This window comes from Manis pentadactyla, chromosome 1 (assembly GCF_030020395.1).
Source record: "Manis pentadactyla isolate mManPen7 chromosome 1, mManPen7.hap1, whole genome shotgun sequence".
Lineage (NCBI taxonomy): Eukaryota > Metazoa > Chordata > Mammalia > Pholidota > Manidae > Manis > Manis pentadactyla.
The window spans coordinates 213,967,620-213,986,590 of NC_080019.1; the positions used below are offsets into that span (position 1 = coordinate 213,967,620).

At 36.6% G+C, this 18,971-nt stretch overlaps 1 protein-coding gene across 2 annotated transcripts in view; it reads right to left on the minus strand.

Moving 5' to 3' along the window:
* Nucleotides 1-18,971, minus strand: part of CNTN6 (contactin 6) — a 228,592-nt gene that overhangs the window by 50,930 nt on the left and 158,691 nt on the right. The window lies entirely within an intron of this gene.

The window sequence follows — 18,971 nt, forward strand, 5'->3', positions numbered from 1 at the left end:
ATGTTGGGTTTATTTTTAGTGATGAGTTCCACATTCTGCTTTCAAATAACTGGAAGGGGCCACATCTGGGTATAGAATGTTCCATGGCACATGATCCAATTAAAAAATATATCATTTTAGAGTATTATCCAACAGCAGACATTTTATATCTTATTTAATTTCTGAAATGTCTAGATTTCTTGATTCCAACCTATATGAACAATTGAATCATACTGTTATTGATATAGTAATAATGCCATTCTAGCACGCAGTAAACTTTTGTCCAAATATAATTCTTTATCTAATTTATCTAATTAGAAGAGGTCAATCTGAGAAGCATTCAGGTGTATCATTTACTTCTAGAATTCAGGGATAACTAAGAATTTTTATCAATATAAAAACATTACATTTTGGTGAATAAATCATCTTAAATAATTTTTTTAAATTGCTGATATCTAAAGGCAATTAGAAAAATTTCCCAGGTAACAATGCCAATGTTTATAGGTCATACCATTTTCTACTTAGCTTTCAGAAAGGGACAACTCATGTAAACAGTGGTTTCATATTACCCTGAGCCCACCACCCTCTTTGGGTGTGTAGTGTGTACTCAGTAATATTTGATGAATTGAATTGAAATTGTCATCATTGAAACTGATTATTTCTATTTAAATCTTTGTCAGTCAATCAATATTTCTCAAGTGCCTACCACTGTTTGAGATACTGAGAAGGCAGACCAGGACGAAGAAAAGTTAAAATCTGCCCAAGACTGAACAGCTAACAAGTATAAGATAATGAATTGAAAGTTATATCTCATCTCAAGCACCTGTGCTCTTGCAGAACTGTCCATAGATACTCACAGTAAACTAATTCTGCATTTCAACTATGAGAGTCAAGAAGTTTCTACTGAGTCATCATTAGATATCCTGAAGTAGATTCACACATTTGCTTCTCAAAATGCGGTCTCATTCCAGATGTACTGAATCAAACATTGTATTTTAACAAGATAGTCAATGATTTATATGCAAAATAATAAAGTTTGGGAAACATGTTCAATTCATTAAAAATCAGACTTTAGTCTATAAAGTTAATTTTTATTTCTAAGTGAGAGTTCACTTTGTTTTCATAAGGTCAATATACAAAACTATATAGAAGAATAAAAAATGTTAGATTTAAATGTTTTATGAAAATAACCAAACTAGTAACCAATTTTATCATTTATTAAAAATGGGTGATTAAAAAATAATTCTCCCTAATGATAGAGGATATAGAAAGCCACAAGTTTAATACAGAGATTTTATACCATAATAAATAATATGAGCATTTCAACTTATTTAAATGTATCTTAATTAATATGAGATGTTAAAATATAGTAAGAAAACTTAGTCTGTGACAATGTAGATGGAATCAAATCACCTAATCATAGCCCTAATTTTTTTTTGAGAGGGCATCTCTCATATTTATTGATCAAATGGTTGTTAACAACAATAAAATTCTGTATAGGGGACTCAATGCACAGTCATTAATCAACCCTAAGCCTATATCTCCACAGTCTCCAATCTTCTGAAGCATAACAAACAAGTTCTTAACATGGTGAACAAGGTCTTACATAGTGAATAAGTTCTTACATGGTGAACAGTGCAAGGCAGTCATATCACAGAAACTTTCGGTTTTGATCACGCATCATGGACTATAAACAATCAAGTCAGATATGATTATTCGTTTGATTTTTATACTTGATTTATATGTTAGTCCCATATTTCTCTCGTATTATTATTATTATTTTATTTTAATAAAATGCTGAAGTGGTAGATAGATGCAAGATAAAGGTAGAAAACATAATTTAGTGCTGTAAGAGGGCAAATGTAGATGATCAGGTCTGTGCCTATAGACTAAGTATTAATCCAAGCTAGACAAGGGCAACAAAACATCCACGGATACAGAAGATTTCTCTCAAAACAGGGGGGGTGAGGACCCTCTGTTGGTCCCCAATTTCTCTCCTGATGGCCCCCCTGCGACTGTGCCTGTCTTAGGTTGTTCCTCCCTTGAGGAATCTAACCCGTCTCTGCATAGCCCTAATTTTATGCAGGATAGTTAAAAATATTAAAGGAAGGTACGAATTTCCAGCTCTGCCACATATAAAAACATGGCCTCACAGAAAGATTTTTAAAAAATAAGAGAGAACATACAAGTAAGCATAATTGTACTAAGTAATTGGCATATACAAATAAGATTACACATGTAAAAATTAACTGGAACATTGTAATTGATGGTTTTGATAACATTCATAAAGATAATGAATTTTTCTATCCTTTCAGAATATTCTAAAAGATACTTTAAAATATCTAGAGAGTTGGAAAGGACATATTAATATAATATATTAAAAATATTCTATCTTTACTTCATATAAGATTCTCTGGCATTTAAAGACAAAATACAGCCACAAGAATAGATAAGCTTGGCTATCTGAAAAAGTGGGAGAACATTCCAGTGATAAAAATGGAGATGTGCATGAATAATCAGCAAAGAGAATATAATTATAGGGAATAAAGCAAAGACAGTTAAGTGATTGATTTTATATATATATATATGTATATATGTATGTATATATTTATTTATATATCAGGACTTAGAGGTGATATTACACTGTTAGTGGACAATAGACTTATTGTCCATTACCATGGAATATGGTAAAACTTCTAAAAATTCAATAGCAATTTAAATGCATGATTGGAAATGGAGCAATGCTAAGACTCTTTCCTTTTAAATTTATTCTGCAAATATTTACTAAATACCTACTATTCAATGCACTACATTCGATGTTACATCAGGGTTGTGAGAAATAGACAGTCTGAATATCAGGGATCCTCTTTCTATTATAAAACTCAGTGGTCAAAATATAAGCAGGTTATGAACTATTATTACAAGCTGATTCTGCAAAGGTCCTTTACCAAGAACATGATAAATGTCAACTCATTGAATCCTTAACTCAAACCTCTGGGCTCACTATTGTTATCTCCATTTTACAAATCAGGAAACTGAGACATAAAATGAAGCAGAAGTTACTTAAGGCATCTACTAGATAGTTTAAGGCCAAGATTCTAACCATGTCTTTCTCTTTAAACCAGAAGGCACTTATTTTAGGAAATACTTTTTGACTTTAAATTTCCAAAGCATGGTTTACAGACAGTATAGTTACCAAGAACACAAACTTGAGCATTATATACATATACCATATATAAAACAGATGATATATGATATATAATATACAATTATACTTAATTTTTTTTACATAGAATGACCTTTATCTTGGAGATTCTTAATCTGACCTTAAAGGAGTCCAATAACTCCCTGATATGTGATGGAACATTTGTTTGTGTGCACATATGCACATTTCTCAGGGTTTTAAATTTTTGTGAAATCTTAAAGGGGAGCTTTATACCCCCTACCATGGGAGAGTTTTAACGATAAATGTAGGTAATAATGATGGTGTTATTAACACTAAGGATTACTTTTCTTCTCATTTACACCATCCTTTGCAATAATGGTGTTATTAGCAATTATTAGTAAACATGGAGTTTGGGGTCAAACTTCTTGTAACTGAATCTGAGCCCTAATATTTTATACATTTAATTTGTGTTACTGGGGCCAAATTACTCAAAAGTCTAAGTCCTCAGCTTTCTTATCTCTAACATGGGGATATTAATATTACCTGTGTCACACAGACATGAGGAGTGAATGGTATAAACTGCTTGAAATATTTAGTGCTATGTCTGATTCCTAGTTAGCAGTGAATAGGTAGGTTTTTAATGAAACAGTTCTCATGCTGCTGAGGAATGTAAGAATTTCTGCAACTCCGTGAACAGTAAGAATAGGGAAAGGAGGAAGGATTTTGTCATAGTTCATTTTGAACAAAGGGACCTGAGAGGCATAAGACAGGCTTTTTGAAAGGATCCTAATGCCAGAAAGACTACCACCAGCACTAAGTTTCACTGCCTAAGACCCTTTGCTGAATTCATGCAACTTCTTGTCTGTGTACTTGCCAGGTTTATTTTTCGAATCTACAATATCCTCGTTTTTTGGGGGGAATGACAATAGGGTTGTTATGAGAATTGAATTAGTTAAATACTAGAGATTTATCTTATGTTTATTCTTTGCCAGTACTAGTATGTGGCCTTTGCTCTCCTCCATGACTCAGAACAATTTTTTGGATTCTCACTTTGATTCTTACTTGTACCTGACATCTTAAAACCTTTTTGTCTGACTGGATTCAGCAGGACATTTTGTGGCTTTAGTTAGCATATGGTTATCAGTGCCTAGACTGTCTTGGTTTCAGTATCACTGAGTTCTGATACTTGACTTACGGTATTATGGATATTTCCTCCTTAACTCTTCCACTATAATTATTTCACAGTTCAGTGATAATGCCCTTCCTTTCAAGTCTCTATTCTCAAATATCCACTTAATTAGAATATTTCAACTGTTCACAAAATCAAAAAGAAAAATTTCCCCCCAAATTACTAAAGCTTAGTTTTCTATTTAGATAATTAAACCACAAACGAAGGCATTTGCATTTAAAATGTTCCGTAAAAATTAGAATTTAAAGCCATTTACATGTGAAGATGTATTATGACCATTCAACAAAAGAAAAATTAATAGTTAGCATTTGTAATGTACTACCCTGTTCCTCTAATTGCATTCTGGGCATAGAAAGGTAGACATTCAGAACTACAAACTGTGTCTGACAGCCAAGTGACACTGGTAGATTTTATATGGCATTAGAAAAATAGAACATGTAGAAATCTGAGCCACCAACATATGTAAACATTTCAAGGTTAACTGATAAGTTGAAGGCAGACTATATAAAGTGATTGAACATCCAACATTTCAATCTTCCCACTGTCAGGGAATGTTAGCAGCATAAACAGAAAACAAAAGCAATAAGTGCCCTAACCCATTTGTCTGATTTCATACCTTTGCCTTCTACTCGATTCGCTATTGTGAGTAAAACACCAAGAAGACAGACTACCACATCAAATGAATTCCTAGGACTTTTTTTTACCTGGACCAGGTATTAAATTTTGTGTCATTCCAAGGAACCACATAAAGACTAATGTGGATGCTCTTATCCTGTGTTCCTGAGTTATATGTGATAACTATTCATTAGATTAGCATTCACATCTATTTTATCACAACTGATCTAATATATATCCAATGTTTTATTTACCTACATATAGAAATCTATATATGTAAGTTCCATAAGAATAGAGAGAAAGGCTCAGATTTTTCTGTTTGATATCAACCATAGCCTATCACAAAGTTTGCAGATACAGAAGATTAGCAAAAGCTACATTTCTTAAACTAAGAGAAATTAGGACATTGGGCAATTATAATTTCTTATTGCTGAAACTAGAGCAATACTGCTATTTTTATAGTTAGATTATTAACTGGAGTATTGCTTCCAGTTCTGTCTAAAGATAATACTGTAGATCATGAAATTTTAATTGACTGTCTAATTTTACTGATATCTGGAAACTGTAAAATAGATTGGATTAAAATGAGTTAGATAAGAAGTAGAAAAGTGTGTATAAATTTTGATTGCACAATTTAAGTTTTAGGTAAAATGTCCCACTGGAATCCATTTTAGATCAAATATTGATATTACATTTTAATAATATTAGCACTTGATCATCATAGTTAAGGAGTAATATCTATGCTAATGTGACTGTCACTTAATAAGCAATATTTTAGAAATTCCTTATTTTTAACAACCTATAAAAATGACTGACATGATTTACAAACAATTAAATACCAAAGCATGCTCATTTAAATCAAAGGCTCCCCTTTCCATCCTTTTATGTCAGTAACTCTAAACAGCTCTAATGGTAATTATACACAGAAAATCTCATACCGCTGGCCAGGGCAAATTTAAAGATTTAATCAATGGACTAATGAAAACTGATTTTATCATTCCTTACAAGATTATCAAAATAGTAAAAAACCCAAGAGAATAATCTCCAAAAAGGAAATAACCAAAAAGAGAAAGAGAGAGAGTGAGAATACAAATGAAGATAAATATCTAAGGAGAGACAATTGAGAATGGGCCACGGAAAATAAAATCTAGCCTCTCTAATAAATGATGCAGTTGATCTTTGGCAAAGCACAATACTTTTATAATCAGTTCTGAACAAGAAGAAACTGTGGGTAAAATTGCAATTATTTTCAGAATCTCTTGCCGGGCCTTAGTGCATCTCCATAGCAGTAGGTGTTCTCATGGGGTGAAGAGAGGTAGTTCATTTACATAATAATAGGTGATTACAAGGGAGAGGGAAGCAAGGGTATATCTGGACTGGTGAGGTTTGGTGGGGTCCTTTTGCAGCTGGGTCAGGAAAGACGCAGGCAAGCAGAAGTGGACGACTGCTTATAGGCAATAAACAGGTTTCTCCCACTTTATTTCTCCCTTTGACTGATTTTGGCTTCAAAGGTTATTTGCCTCAGGCTGGGAACATATTTTCCCCCTGGAGTTACAAAACACATACCAGAAAATTTGAAAACTTATGGAAGGAATTCCTAAATATATCATTCATCTCTTTTACTTCGCCTTTTAGGAAAGAGCAGAGATATTCTTTTCAGGATAGAGTTGTGTAAGTCCCAACGAGGCAACAAATGTTCACAATTTGCAAATCTTTCTTAAAAGTACATCTTTCACAGACTTGCCAGATGAAAGCCTAGAGTCTCTTTCCCAAATATCTAGCAGAGGATTTGTACTCCAATCTGTTTATATAAATCCCATCCATACTCCCAAGCATACTTCGTTTTCCACTGTTTGAGGCATACCTTGTGCCTCCCCTCAGGTTCTCTTGGTGCCATTGGTTGTCAAAGGTCCATATAATGCAACTCCGCTAACAGAGAAGCAGCCAGCAGATAAATCCCTTTTTCTTTCCTTCCAAAGACTGGCCCCGGGTAGTTTCAACAGACTATCTAGAGGCAGTGTATGTGAGTGACTGATGCCAAGCTACCAGCTGTGTATCTCTGTGGCTTAAAGTGGGTCAGTGGCCAGTGAAATAAGATATAAGATCCTGGATTGCTGTCCCTATTTACCTGCCTCACTCTTAGATTTGTTTCCTAGGGAACCTGGACTAAGGTATACAGCTTTCTCTATTACATCCCTCTTTCCAGTCACTATAGTTCACACAACTTTTTCTCTTTCTCCAATTATTAAAGATAAGTAATTTTTTCTGCACTAATAAACTGATACACAGGGAGGTTTAATAATTTACCTAACTGCAGTCAGGATGCAAGTCTTCTAATCCTGAGTCAGTGCTTTTTCTACTGAATCATTACCTGAACCACTATGCTGCCTTATTTTGAATTATCTTTTTTCTTTTTTAAAGACTTTTTTCAGATATGTTTCAGTTTCACAGCAAAATTTAGAGAAAGGTACAGATTTCCCATATACCCCTACATATGAATAGCCTCTCCCACTATTAACATTCCCCACAGAGCAGTGCATTTGTTACAACTGATGGACCTACACAACATATCTAATTCACCCAAAGACCATAGTTTACCTTAGGGCTCACCCTTGGTGCTTTGCATTCTACGGATTTGGAAAAATATATAATGGCATATATCCATCATTGTAGTATCATGCAATGTACTTTCACTGCTCTAAAAATCCTCTGTCCTTCACATATTCATCCTTCCCTTTTTAAAGGCTATAATAAAATCTTTAAATTATTTTGTTAATATGAACCCTGTCAGGGGTTCCTTATTACTTAGCTGATTCACAGAAATGACAGGAATTCTATCTATAGTATTTTCTTAGCCTCTGTCCTAGCTCTAGACAAATAATAGTGTTTCTTTGCTTTCTTGTATTGAGTGACAATAGGCAGTGTGTTTAAATTTATATGTGTAATGGGAGGTGGGTGCAGTAGGAAAAGTAATCAACAATGAAAACCTACATGAAGTGGTATCATCAACTGGTAGCCCAAGTAAATTCAATTTTTCTATGTTTTGTCAGAAAGCATGTTTTTCTCAGGTACTTAGGGAAGAACAGGCATGCATGGGTGCTTTAAGTTGCCCTTTTCTCAACACTCTCAACAAAACTAAACAAACATATTAAATGCCTAAAAATGTGTTCCCTGTGAATTGATTACTCATAGATGATTTGGGATCATTATACAGTTAACTGAAAGGGTTCTGTTCTCTGCAGATCAGAAATTGACTCAAACACATTTTAATTTACATGGAAATTAAAAAAAAATCACTAGTGCCAGTGCCCAATTTTTTAAAAATTCCTAGTTTCAGCAGTTGTATTTCATGCCTAATGTGTGATTACTGGTGTGAACAGCCAAATGTTTCAAAGTTAAGTCTTTGGTTCAACCCTCCCAACCACCAAAGCACAAACCAAGAATCAGATATTCAGACTGTAGAATTCATCAAAATGTGACTCTTTGTTTAATATACACAAATAATTTAAGCACCAGCATTGTAAAGGCTGACATACAACACAAACACAGATCCAGGGTGACTGAACTGTGACACAAATTAGGAGACAGAAGATAAGAGCAGTTGCTAAATAACATAACTGTTTGGTGTCGTGATGTATCTTCATTCCGATGGCATGCCAAAAAGTGTGCTGGTAGGCTAATTTCCATAAAATGTTGAGGAAATGTGATTTCACATTAACAAAGCAGCATCAGATGGAAGGCTTAGCTAAATTAATCCAGTGAAAGGGGCCTAACAGGAATATTTAGCTCTTCAATAGAAGAAGGGAAAGATAAAGAAATGTGTCTGTATCTGCTGCTGTATTTTGGTATGCCTAAGAAAACACAAAAGGGAATTAATACAGATTCATATGCTAACATGCCTTACAGCCCAAGCAAATCAACAAAAAAAAATAGGAAATTATAACGTTGGCAAAGGACAAAAAGTTGGTGAACATGGGATTTAAAAGAAATTATTTTTGAAATGTGCACCCAAAATAAAGGGAGAACCAACTGAAAACACAATGGGACAGAGTTTGCAGAACACAATGGAGAAGTTTGAGCATTGTGAGGACATTTTAGCTACGCTTTCATTACATTTATGATAATGAGTCTGTTGTGTGATTTCCTCTAGGCTTTGAAACTTTGCAAATATAAAGTTGTATCTGCAGGTAACTTAGAGGTAGATGAGATTTAAAAACAGCCAGGTGACGTTATACTTTATCCCTGAGGTTCCTGGTTTCCCTTGGGCATAAGTAATGAGGGAGCTGGGCTGGAATGTTACTAATTATAACCCCTTTTCTCCTCAGTTCTGTAATTTAGTGATGTCAGAACATGTGTACCTAGGAAACGCTTTCTCTGCTATCTTGAATGTGTTTTTGAAATTGATGGATGCTAGTGGAGTTTCTAATTCTGGGTCCTTTTTGGCTACTGAATTACTATATTCCTCAGAGTCTACAAAACAAAGCTTAAAAACATGGTTGAGCATAGGAGACCAACTTGGATATGACTCCTTGTCTGCTAACTCATTATTTCTTCTTAATCATAATATATAATTTCATACTTGCTCAAAGTTTAGTATCACACATGGCTTTAGAGCCAGAGCCTCATTGAATGCTATTCTATCACTAGCTGGTGACTCTGCATATGATGCTTAACTTCTCTAAGCCTTAGTGTTTACCATCTAAAAATATGAATAAATAATACCCATCATTGATATCCTCTAAAAATTAAATGAAATGATATATCTAACATCTTAACACTATGTTCCTATGACAGGCACTCTATAAGTGGGTGTTATTATCATCATTATTGTTACTATGTATGACGAGACTCAGGGTCAACTAAGTGAAAGATTTTTGGCTGTATTGATTAATTTAATCTGAGTTAGAATGAAAAATGTATGTAAGTATGCCTAAACATTCCTTAAGTAGTCAAAGAGTCAACCGTTGGATGAATCACAAAACCATTTGAGTCCATCCTTGAGAAATCATGGGTGAAAAACATCCAGTATTGAGGAAGGTATGTCTAAACCCTTGAACTGGCACCAAGTAGAACACTGATTATGGAGAAAGACACCCACAACAAGGGAGATGCAGAAAAATGCAGAACAAACCTGTTCTCCTCTAGGAAAAATTCCTATCTACCCTTCAAGCGCCAGTTCAGGGACTTCCAGCTTGCTGAGGGCTTTCTGGACTCCTGTAAGCCACGTCAGTGAATGCTCTCGCCATCTTCCATCTGTGATAGCACATGCCCCACTTCACTGGAGCTAGTGACCTGTCTGCTTCCCCCACAAGACTAAGCTAGTTCAAATTTATAAATCAGAATCTTTCACAAGGCCTGTCAAATTGTTTTGCAACTGTGCTGATAAATAAATGAATAGTTTGACAAGTCACACTTGAGAATCAGATTTGTCACTCCAAATCAGTAATTCTCCAATTGTGCTCCCAGGAGATCTAGGGGATTCTTAGGGCATACCATGGGCTGCTGGAGGAAAGCCAGCTTGTGGCTGAGAGGAGGTAGGGAGGGCATCGACAGCAGCTGTCTCCAGGGCGTTAGCTGGACTGGGTCATTTTTAGTTGTCTTAGGAAATGGGCTCTAGCATAAATTTCACTTGGGGAAAAAAGAAAAATCTCCTGTAGGGAAAAAAAAAATAAAAAAGATTGTGGAAATTGGGGAATAATAGCCAGTGACTAAAAAAATGCTCTGACAACAGGACTGTCTTCTACAAGTTGGTTTGGCTTTTATTTCTCCGAATGGGTCATAATTTCTATCAAGATAGCAATTCTATTTCTATATACTTATTTCTATTTGTTTATTTTCTATATACAACCAGCATGTATAGAAAGGTATGGGTATAACAAATCCTGTCCAACAACCATTTCTTTCTAAGTTAAGGAGTATTATACTTTGAGCATATCAAATAATCACTTCTTTTCCTCAAAAGTCAAACCAGGAACAAAAGGTCATTTGTATAAATTAGACTAATAAATGATCTTTTCTGTCTATATAATTATTGCCATTGAATATTTATGTAAACTTTGGAAGATAAAAATATCGCTCAGAAATTAGGAGCAAGCACTATGGATACTATTCCAAAGCCAACTGTGTTCATATTTTCAAAAAGTGGCTGCACTGAGGACTTACATCTCCTCCTCAGTGAGATAAGAATAAGAGTTGGGCATTTTCCTATAGGAAGCGAAGTTCTGCAGGGAAAGGAAATGATACAAAGTTTCTTTGTTTTGAGTAGTACGTTTGTGCTAAGCCAGTGTTTCTCTAGGTGGTAGTCTTAGCTGCTCTTGGGCGCTAACCAGTGAATTTACAAAAATGCAGATTCTACTGCCCTGTTTCATACCTACTGACTTAAAATCTTGGGCAAGGCTCTAGGATCTGCATTTCTCATAGGGTTCTTATATATGATCAAGTTTGAAACTCACTGATACAGTTCATGAATTCACAGCAATTCTTACATAATTTCCATCAGTGGATACCATACAAGATGCTATTTATTTGTGGAAACTCCTTTGCTTTGTCATATTTGCCCTGGGTTTAAAGCCACAGGGTGTTATTACCCATCATTAAAACATTCTAAAAAGGGGAACGACAGCAATAATAGTCTAACCCAAGGCAGCAGTGTAAAACAGCGCATACTCAGCTGGACAACTGGGTTTAAAGGCAGGTTTTATATCTTTAATGAACTGGAGCTTTTTTTTCAGACCATGGCAGGCCGGTGGTTCTGCATGCACTGTGCTAAAGGGTCAATGCTCCAGACCAATGGAAGACATTGGGGATAAAGAAAGGAGGGTAGGATGGCAACAGGAAAAAAAATGAGGGCAAGACTGACAGGGGCACACCAGATTTTAGCTTGTTAAATCTTTGCGTGACTGAGCCAAGAGTATCAGATGGCTTTTGACACCTTCAGCATGTATTCCCTTGGAAAGGCTCACCTTAACAAGGATTTCAGGAGTTGAGTGTGAACAATTTAAAATTTTTATTACAAAGAGACAGTACAGAAGGGAGATTGTAATAAGCCTGGCATTATGCAGACTGTCATTCTTCCTTAAACATGGGAACATATGGTTCATTTGCTTATTTGATACTCATGCTACTTGATGTATTAAGCACTATTACATTAAGTAGTTGGCGATGCAAAATAAAATTAGGTTTATTTGCTTGTTCATTAGGAAGCTCTGCAAGGAGGGAGGAAAGGATAGAGAAGCCTGCTTGGCAACTGTTACATTTTGGCTGCAGTTGCATTGAAAAGGCATGTGTGGAGGAGATATTTTATTAAGACTGAGAATTTGGTGGTAATGGTAAAAGAAAAAGGAACAGTGGTGATTTAGAAAGCAGATAATGAAAAAGTTCAAACAGGGAGGGAGCATGATATCATTGGCTCCATTGCTTTAAGACAGCCAACTTCTGTTAGCTGATGCCTCATAAGGTAAGGTGAAAAGGCTGTTGGGAGAAAGTGGAATGGTAGCTAAATGTTGGACAGTGGGCTCTGTACCTAAAGGAGCTATTCTGTACAGGTAGTTTAGCAAGAGGAATGAAGACAAACTAATTTTTATTTGTTTCCTTTCCTTCATCACTATGCTAGGGGTTTTCCAATAGGTTCTCCCAAGGGTACCTTTATATTCATGAAGAGAAGAAAGATTCAGTGGACTGTCAATTCTCTCTTGGCACAGAGGATGCTCTGTTCTCCCCTCTCATTCTCTTCCTCCTCATCTCATTTTCTCTCATATCTGCTTTCCCTCTCCACTCTTTTCCTATCATCTGTCAATTCTGCCTAGCCCTTTCCCACAATGGATGATTGTGTCTAAGGGGGGGGTTCTGGGATGTTGGAGGACCACACTGATGGAAGTGGAATGGGCCCGCCCAATTTGGGGCTCAAAGGCAAAAGTATTGAAAAAAACACCACTACAAGGTTCCACGCCACCTAATGGTCCCACATGTTCTCACAAGGTATGTGCATTTTTACCAATGGCCCAGGGCCACACAGGATTTAAAGGTTTTATTATTGTGGGATAAAGCACACAAATCCATGTTTGGATGAGGTCTGTTGGTATCTATAGCTGTATCTATATCCAAACCCAAGTGGGTAGGGATAATGGAATTGGTTCCAGAGTCCAAGAGTCCTATTTCAAATCTGCAAAATATGATCATATTTTGAGACCAGTTGCTAAGGGGTAGAATCTCTGTGACTGAGTCGGATTCTCAGTGAATTTCAAAGTGTTTTCCTATTTAGCTCTTTGAGATCACCAGAGCAAAAGTGACACAAACATAACCACAGACCGTGACAACTCTGTTCTTCAGAAAACCCGTATCTGAATATTAAAGGAAGTGCACTTTAAATTTCTGAGATACATAAAGCATCTGGTATGCAGCCCAGCATATGGGAGGTGCCTAAAATGTTTTTTCCATTATTAATAACTATTTGACATACAGCTAGATTTTATTTTACTTAATTTTAGAGGGAGACATGTGGTGGATTTGTCAGGAAAATGAGGGAAAATGTGGTAGATTACATATTATTTAAAGTATTATATTTCTGTTACTAGGGAAAAGAAATCTCCCCACCCATTTTTATTGTTCAGAGCTTGTATGCCCACTCTGACCAAACCTCAGGTTTAGGCATCATATTTAATGCTGCCTGTCAGGGGACAACTTTGAGCTGTCTGTCCAGCAAGTAAACATTTCCTATTAAATTCATGAGGTGATCCCTGAACAGGTAGCCAGCAGTCACTAGGCACAAGAAGATAAATCTAGGCCTTTGATTTCTGTCAGTTCACTTGCTAAGTGGATCCACAAGGAAAAAAAAAAAGAAGCGATTAATCAAACTTAGCAGATGTGGAATTGATTCCCTCAGGTGCCTCAGAATACCTTGCAGAGATAAGCTTTTTCTGTATTCATCTTGGGTTTCTGTGGTGAAGTTTGTGGTTTTTATCCTGGCTAGTGGAGGGAAGAATGTGCAGCTGGGATTTGCATAACGGTTAAGATAGCACCAATAAAGGCACCCAAAGGCAGTAGGGCCTATATAATTAGCCAGCCTTTCCACACATGCTATGTCATTTGAGTCTCATTGACCATATGGGAGAGACAAGTATTATTTTCCCCATTTTTTAAGTGACTCAACTGAGGTCCAGTGAAATAAAAGGACTTGTTACCTGTAAGTGAGAAATAAAGTTAAGACTTGAACCCCTATCTTCTGTCTCCAAATAACTTTAAACAAAAACACTTCCTTATAAAAGGATATTATTTGCCAAATACTTGACTAGCTTAATGTTTATCCACATCACTTAGTAAACTACTTGGGATATAATAGCACTCATAACAGAATGAATGAATGAATGAACACACCGCAGGCCTAGTAATTATAAAATAAGTTTTTGGTTTAATTGCAAATTCTCTTAAGTCAGGTAGATCTCCAACTTTCATTGCTTTAGCGACACAGAAAATATTTACTGAATGTCTGCTATGGTGTAGGTTTGTGCTGGGTGCCGGGCCTGTCACTGGCAAACAAGGACTTGTGCTCACTATGCTTGTGGTGCTCACTGTCTAGTGCCGGGAACTCTGTAACCTCTGCATCCATCCAACCAGATCACGTTAACAGGTTTTAAAATTCACAGAAATCACCATATTTGGCTCAATCACTTGGTCACCTGAACAAATCAGTGAAACAAATACAAAGAATTATGACTATGATGGAATCTGCAATTTCAACCTGCTGGGCTAATGTTTTGCACTGATTTCTAGTATATAGCCTCATTCTGGCAGTCATTGCATTGGTGCAGTGTTTAATATGTTTTAAAGTTGTTTTCATATTGTTCCATGTTAAATAAATCCAGGAAACAGTGACCTTAAAGAAAGAAAAAGTAAAAAAGATTTTACTCAAGGTCAGGACACTCAATTAATGACAGAAATAGGGCCAGAACCCGTGTTTTTAATTCTTAGTGCAGGGCTCTTTGTAACACACAGCAGGTTCTCCCACAGGAATATATCTTTACTGCTTTTATATTTAGGTGCTATTTCTAAACAACTGCTGGTTTCAAAAAGAATAAGGTAGAAGTTGTATGACCATACTTTCCTAGCAGGAAACCAGATAGCCTTTGGACTCTATAATGCCATCTACTTATTTTTAGTTGGAGGAACACTTTTCTACTCCAATAGCCTCCCATGAACATAGACACTTGTAGAGACAGAACTCTTAAAATAGTCAAGACTTCAACACAGCACAAGGGCTAATAAGAAACACGTTAACTATATTCAGAATTGTTGCTTGATCTGAACAATCAACACATGAATTTAGGTTGTATCGTATGACAACAGCCCTTCAAAAAATAAGTTGATTAGGTTCTCCATTATCTGTGGAGAGTATGAGATCTGGGTACAGAGATGGGAGACTGGGCATCAAGTCTAAGCTTCATCATTTACTAGGTGGGTGATGTATGCTATCTCGATTCATGTAAGAGTAGAGGAAATTGTCCAAGTATATATATTGCCACCATCTTTTATAAGTGTGCAATACACTAAGATTACTCTGAATAGGCTTCTTTAGAGTCCTTTCAACCATCTCTAGACAGTTGCACTTTATTGGAAGAGTAAGTGACAGTAAAATTTCAAGGTAGGCAGGACCATATCGAAATTTTATAACAGTGAGTAAAATGTACATTTCCTCACATAAGTATTTCCAAAGTTAAGAACAAAAAACTGTCCTTATTTGGAATCACTGTAAAAATTTAAACTGTTTTCTTTATCCGACTGTTTTAATATTTCTATAGATACAATTGTGTAATGATTTAACAGAGGTAGGAGATGGTAGGAATTATATTTGTTTTTCCATTTAATTAAAATAATCATCCTGGTGTGGCATTAAAAAATGTGTACTGGCACTCAGTGCTCTGTGTTTGCATTTAGGATCTAACCCTGTCAAATTTGGAAAACAGGCTAGGTCACCTCTACTACCCCCTTTAAATATACCACTGAATAGCTTATCTATACATGCAATAAACCTTGCATTTTGATAAGTGATGGTAAAAAGTAATTCTCCAGCCAGCCTCTCTACCTAACACTATATCCCTGTCTCCTAGGGTATTAAATTTCATTTGCTTTGGAAATGACATATACCCTATGAACATATCCATGAGCTCACATGTATGAACACACACACAAATACATACACAGACACACTAAGTCAAATAGGTTTTCTTTATATAGTCCAAATGTTAAATATTTTGTGACATTGCCTACTGTTTTAATATTTTACTCTTGAAATATTTCTTGCTGTATGGTGGCCAAGCTGCATGCATTTACTTCACTAGGATTTGGAATCTGGCCTGGCAACACTGATTTGAGAAGGAGCATTCTGATCATGGGTAAAAGAATTGGTTACTCTCTAGTGGCTCAGATCAAAAATAGAGAAGAAATAATCAACCTCAGGCCTGAACAGGCTTGAAGAGAACACTTGGTTCTCTCTCCTTTTTTAGGAAGGTGTAATGCTTCTAACCCATTTTACATATGGAGGCTAATAGGGGACAAATGGCTTACTCGAAGAATTAGGGTAGAATAGGGACCAGATTCTCCATTGTACCATAAACCATGTCACTTCTACAGTAAACAATGGTGCCTTTTCTGTCCCTCCTCTCCCTCCCTCCCTTTCTCCCTTCCTTTCTTCCCTTTTATTACTATTTTAATTTTTACCCTAAACCTGTTTGGAAATCACCATGATAACAGTACAGAAAAAGCCATTAAGCCAACACAAATGGAAGCTTATTTCCCAATAAGTATCTTGAAACCATGCACTTAATGAAACCACTCAGGACAGAAGGCAACAGAAGAAGGAACAGGTCAGGAAGTATGCAGAGATACAAAGTCTTACGGAGCTGGCTGTGTGACCTTTGCAAATTATTGCTTAAGGTAATGTATACCTGGTAGAGATATATGTCTGCAATTACTATGACCTGCTAGGGCTCATTTGTTTTTCCAGTTTTTTAAGATGCATTTTCAGGAGATAATTTTATCTGTTTATTTTCTTTGGTTGAAACCTGTAATGAAATCCTACAGCAGTGACAGAATAGAATTATGGAAGAAGAAGCATCTGCAAATATAAATCTGTAAATATAAATCATATAGATCGCTCTTTAATCACAGTGAGCCAATGCTGAACCTGTTATGACTATTAGCAGCTGTTATGAGAAAAGAAAGACCCCAAATTCATTCTCTACAGGGCAAACAAAATGAAACAGAAACATGAAGACTGTCTTTAAAAAGCAGTTTCCCATGACTCTTCAACACTATTTTTCCCCTCACTTTTATCCCAATGCTCTTCCTCCCCTTTCTCCTCTTCACCTGCCTTCTGTTTACACAGAAGGAAAACAGCAGTCATTCCTGCTCTTTAAGTGGGAACTTGGAGTCACTTTAGTAAATGAGGAAGAGCTAATCAATTTATCCTGACCCTCAGGACAGAGCACTGTGTTTGATACTATGGTATCTGTTGAATTTTCCTGTGCTACAACAGTGTCTTTGAACCTTGATTAGATTTTGGGGATGAAAGAGGAAATGATGAGGAGTAGTGCTGCTGGGGACACTTGCAGCCACCTCCCAGGCAGTCTACACAGGGAGGGAGTCCAGGCAGGGCCAAGGCAATAGTTTCCTTTCATCTTTGTTTGCATGTTTGTTTTAAAGCATCTGTTCTTACGTCTTGAGACATTTCCTCCAGAAGCAGCTTCCTCTAAAGCTCTCTAAACACCTGTACATATACATCCTTTTTGACACGTTCATTCATTCCAAGGATATTTGTTGAGTTTGGGTTCTGTGCCAAGGCACAGGGCATGCAAAGATAAATTTGACAGAACCCCTGTCTTGGGAAAAGCTTCAGTCCAGGGCTAGAGAGAGTGTTGGAGTCAGGAGAGAGGAAGGAATGAGAGCGCCCAGCACATTTCCTCTTGTGGAAACACGGGTTTCCTCTTGTGCATCCCGTCATGCCAGGACAGGGTCTGCAAGGCAGCAGACATAACCAGGACACTAGTACTCTACACAATCTGTGCTGTTTGTTTTAACCTCCTTTTCTCTCTTCCTGGACCACAGCTGCAATCCTAGATCAGAAATGACAAAATGGTGTTCCATTTTGGGCTTGTGGGCATTTTTTCTGGCTCATAAGACTCATGCCAAACTCCAGATTTCTACCTTTCCCTAACATGTTTCAAGTTTTACAACCCTGGGTTTACCTCCCATAAGCAATCTTTGACTGAATTCAGGGCTGTGACTGTCTCACTCTGCAGTCCTTTACAGGCCTGCCTTCCAAGACTGATGGTTTGCCACATCTCATCTTGCTTTAGTTTGTTCTTCGTTCACCTGGCAAGACTCGTTCACTTATGCCACCTGCTTGGCCTGGTATGCATATGAGTTAATGGCACATATGATGCTGAAGAAGAACACATAGGGCCATTTTCATATCTTGAGCATGTGGCTCATTCACAGTCATGCTCCACTGCATATCTGATCACACAGTAGTACACATACATCACTAAAATAGAGCTGCGACTGTAATGTAGTCATCCCGAGGCGCATGAGTTTCTACAGTACAATGGAATGAAATTTATCATAAGTAGCAGAAGACACCTGTTCCGTTCTGTCAAAACTCTCCTCGAAAACATGTCAGTGCTGGTCCAGGATTTCATAACCACATCCATAGTAGAAGGGAACCTCTCTTCTTTCTCTACAGGAATCTCTCTACATCTTTTCATGTGGTGAATTCATTTTGTCGTGGAGTGAACACCTGTGTGACTACTTAAAAACCACACCACCAGGTGTGTGGGTATGAGTGTCTCTCTCCTTTGCGTAATGCTCTTCTCACTGATTTCTCAGCAGGCTGGGTCAGAAAAAAGCCTTTGAGCTGAATATAGAAAAAGGTCTTAAAGGTTTTTAAGAATGTATCTATTGCAAGTGCATGCACTGAAAATACTTCAGCCAAATTATACAAACAGCTCTCAGCTTTATAAGATTCATTTG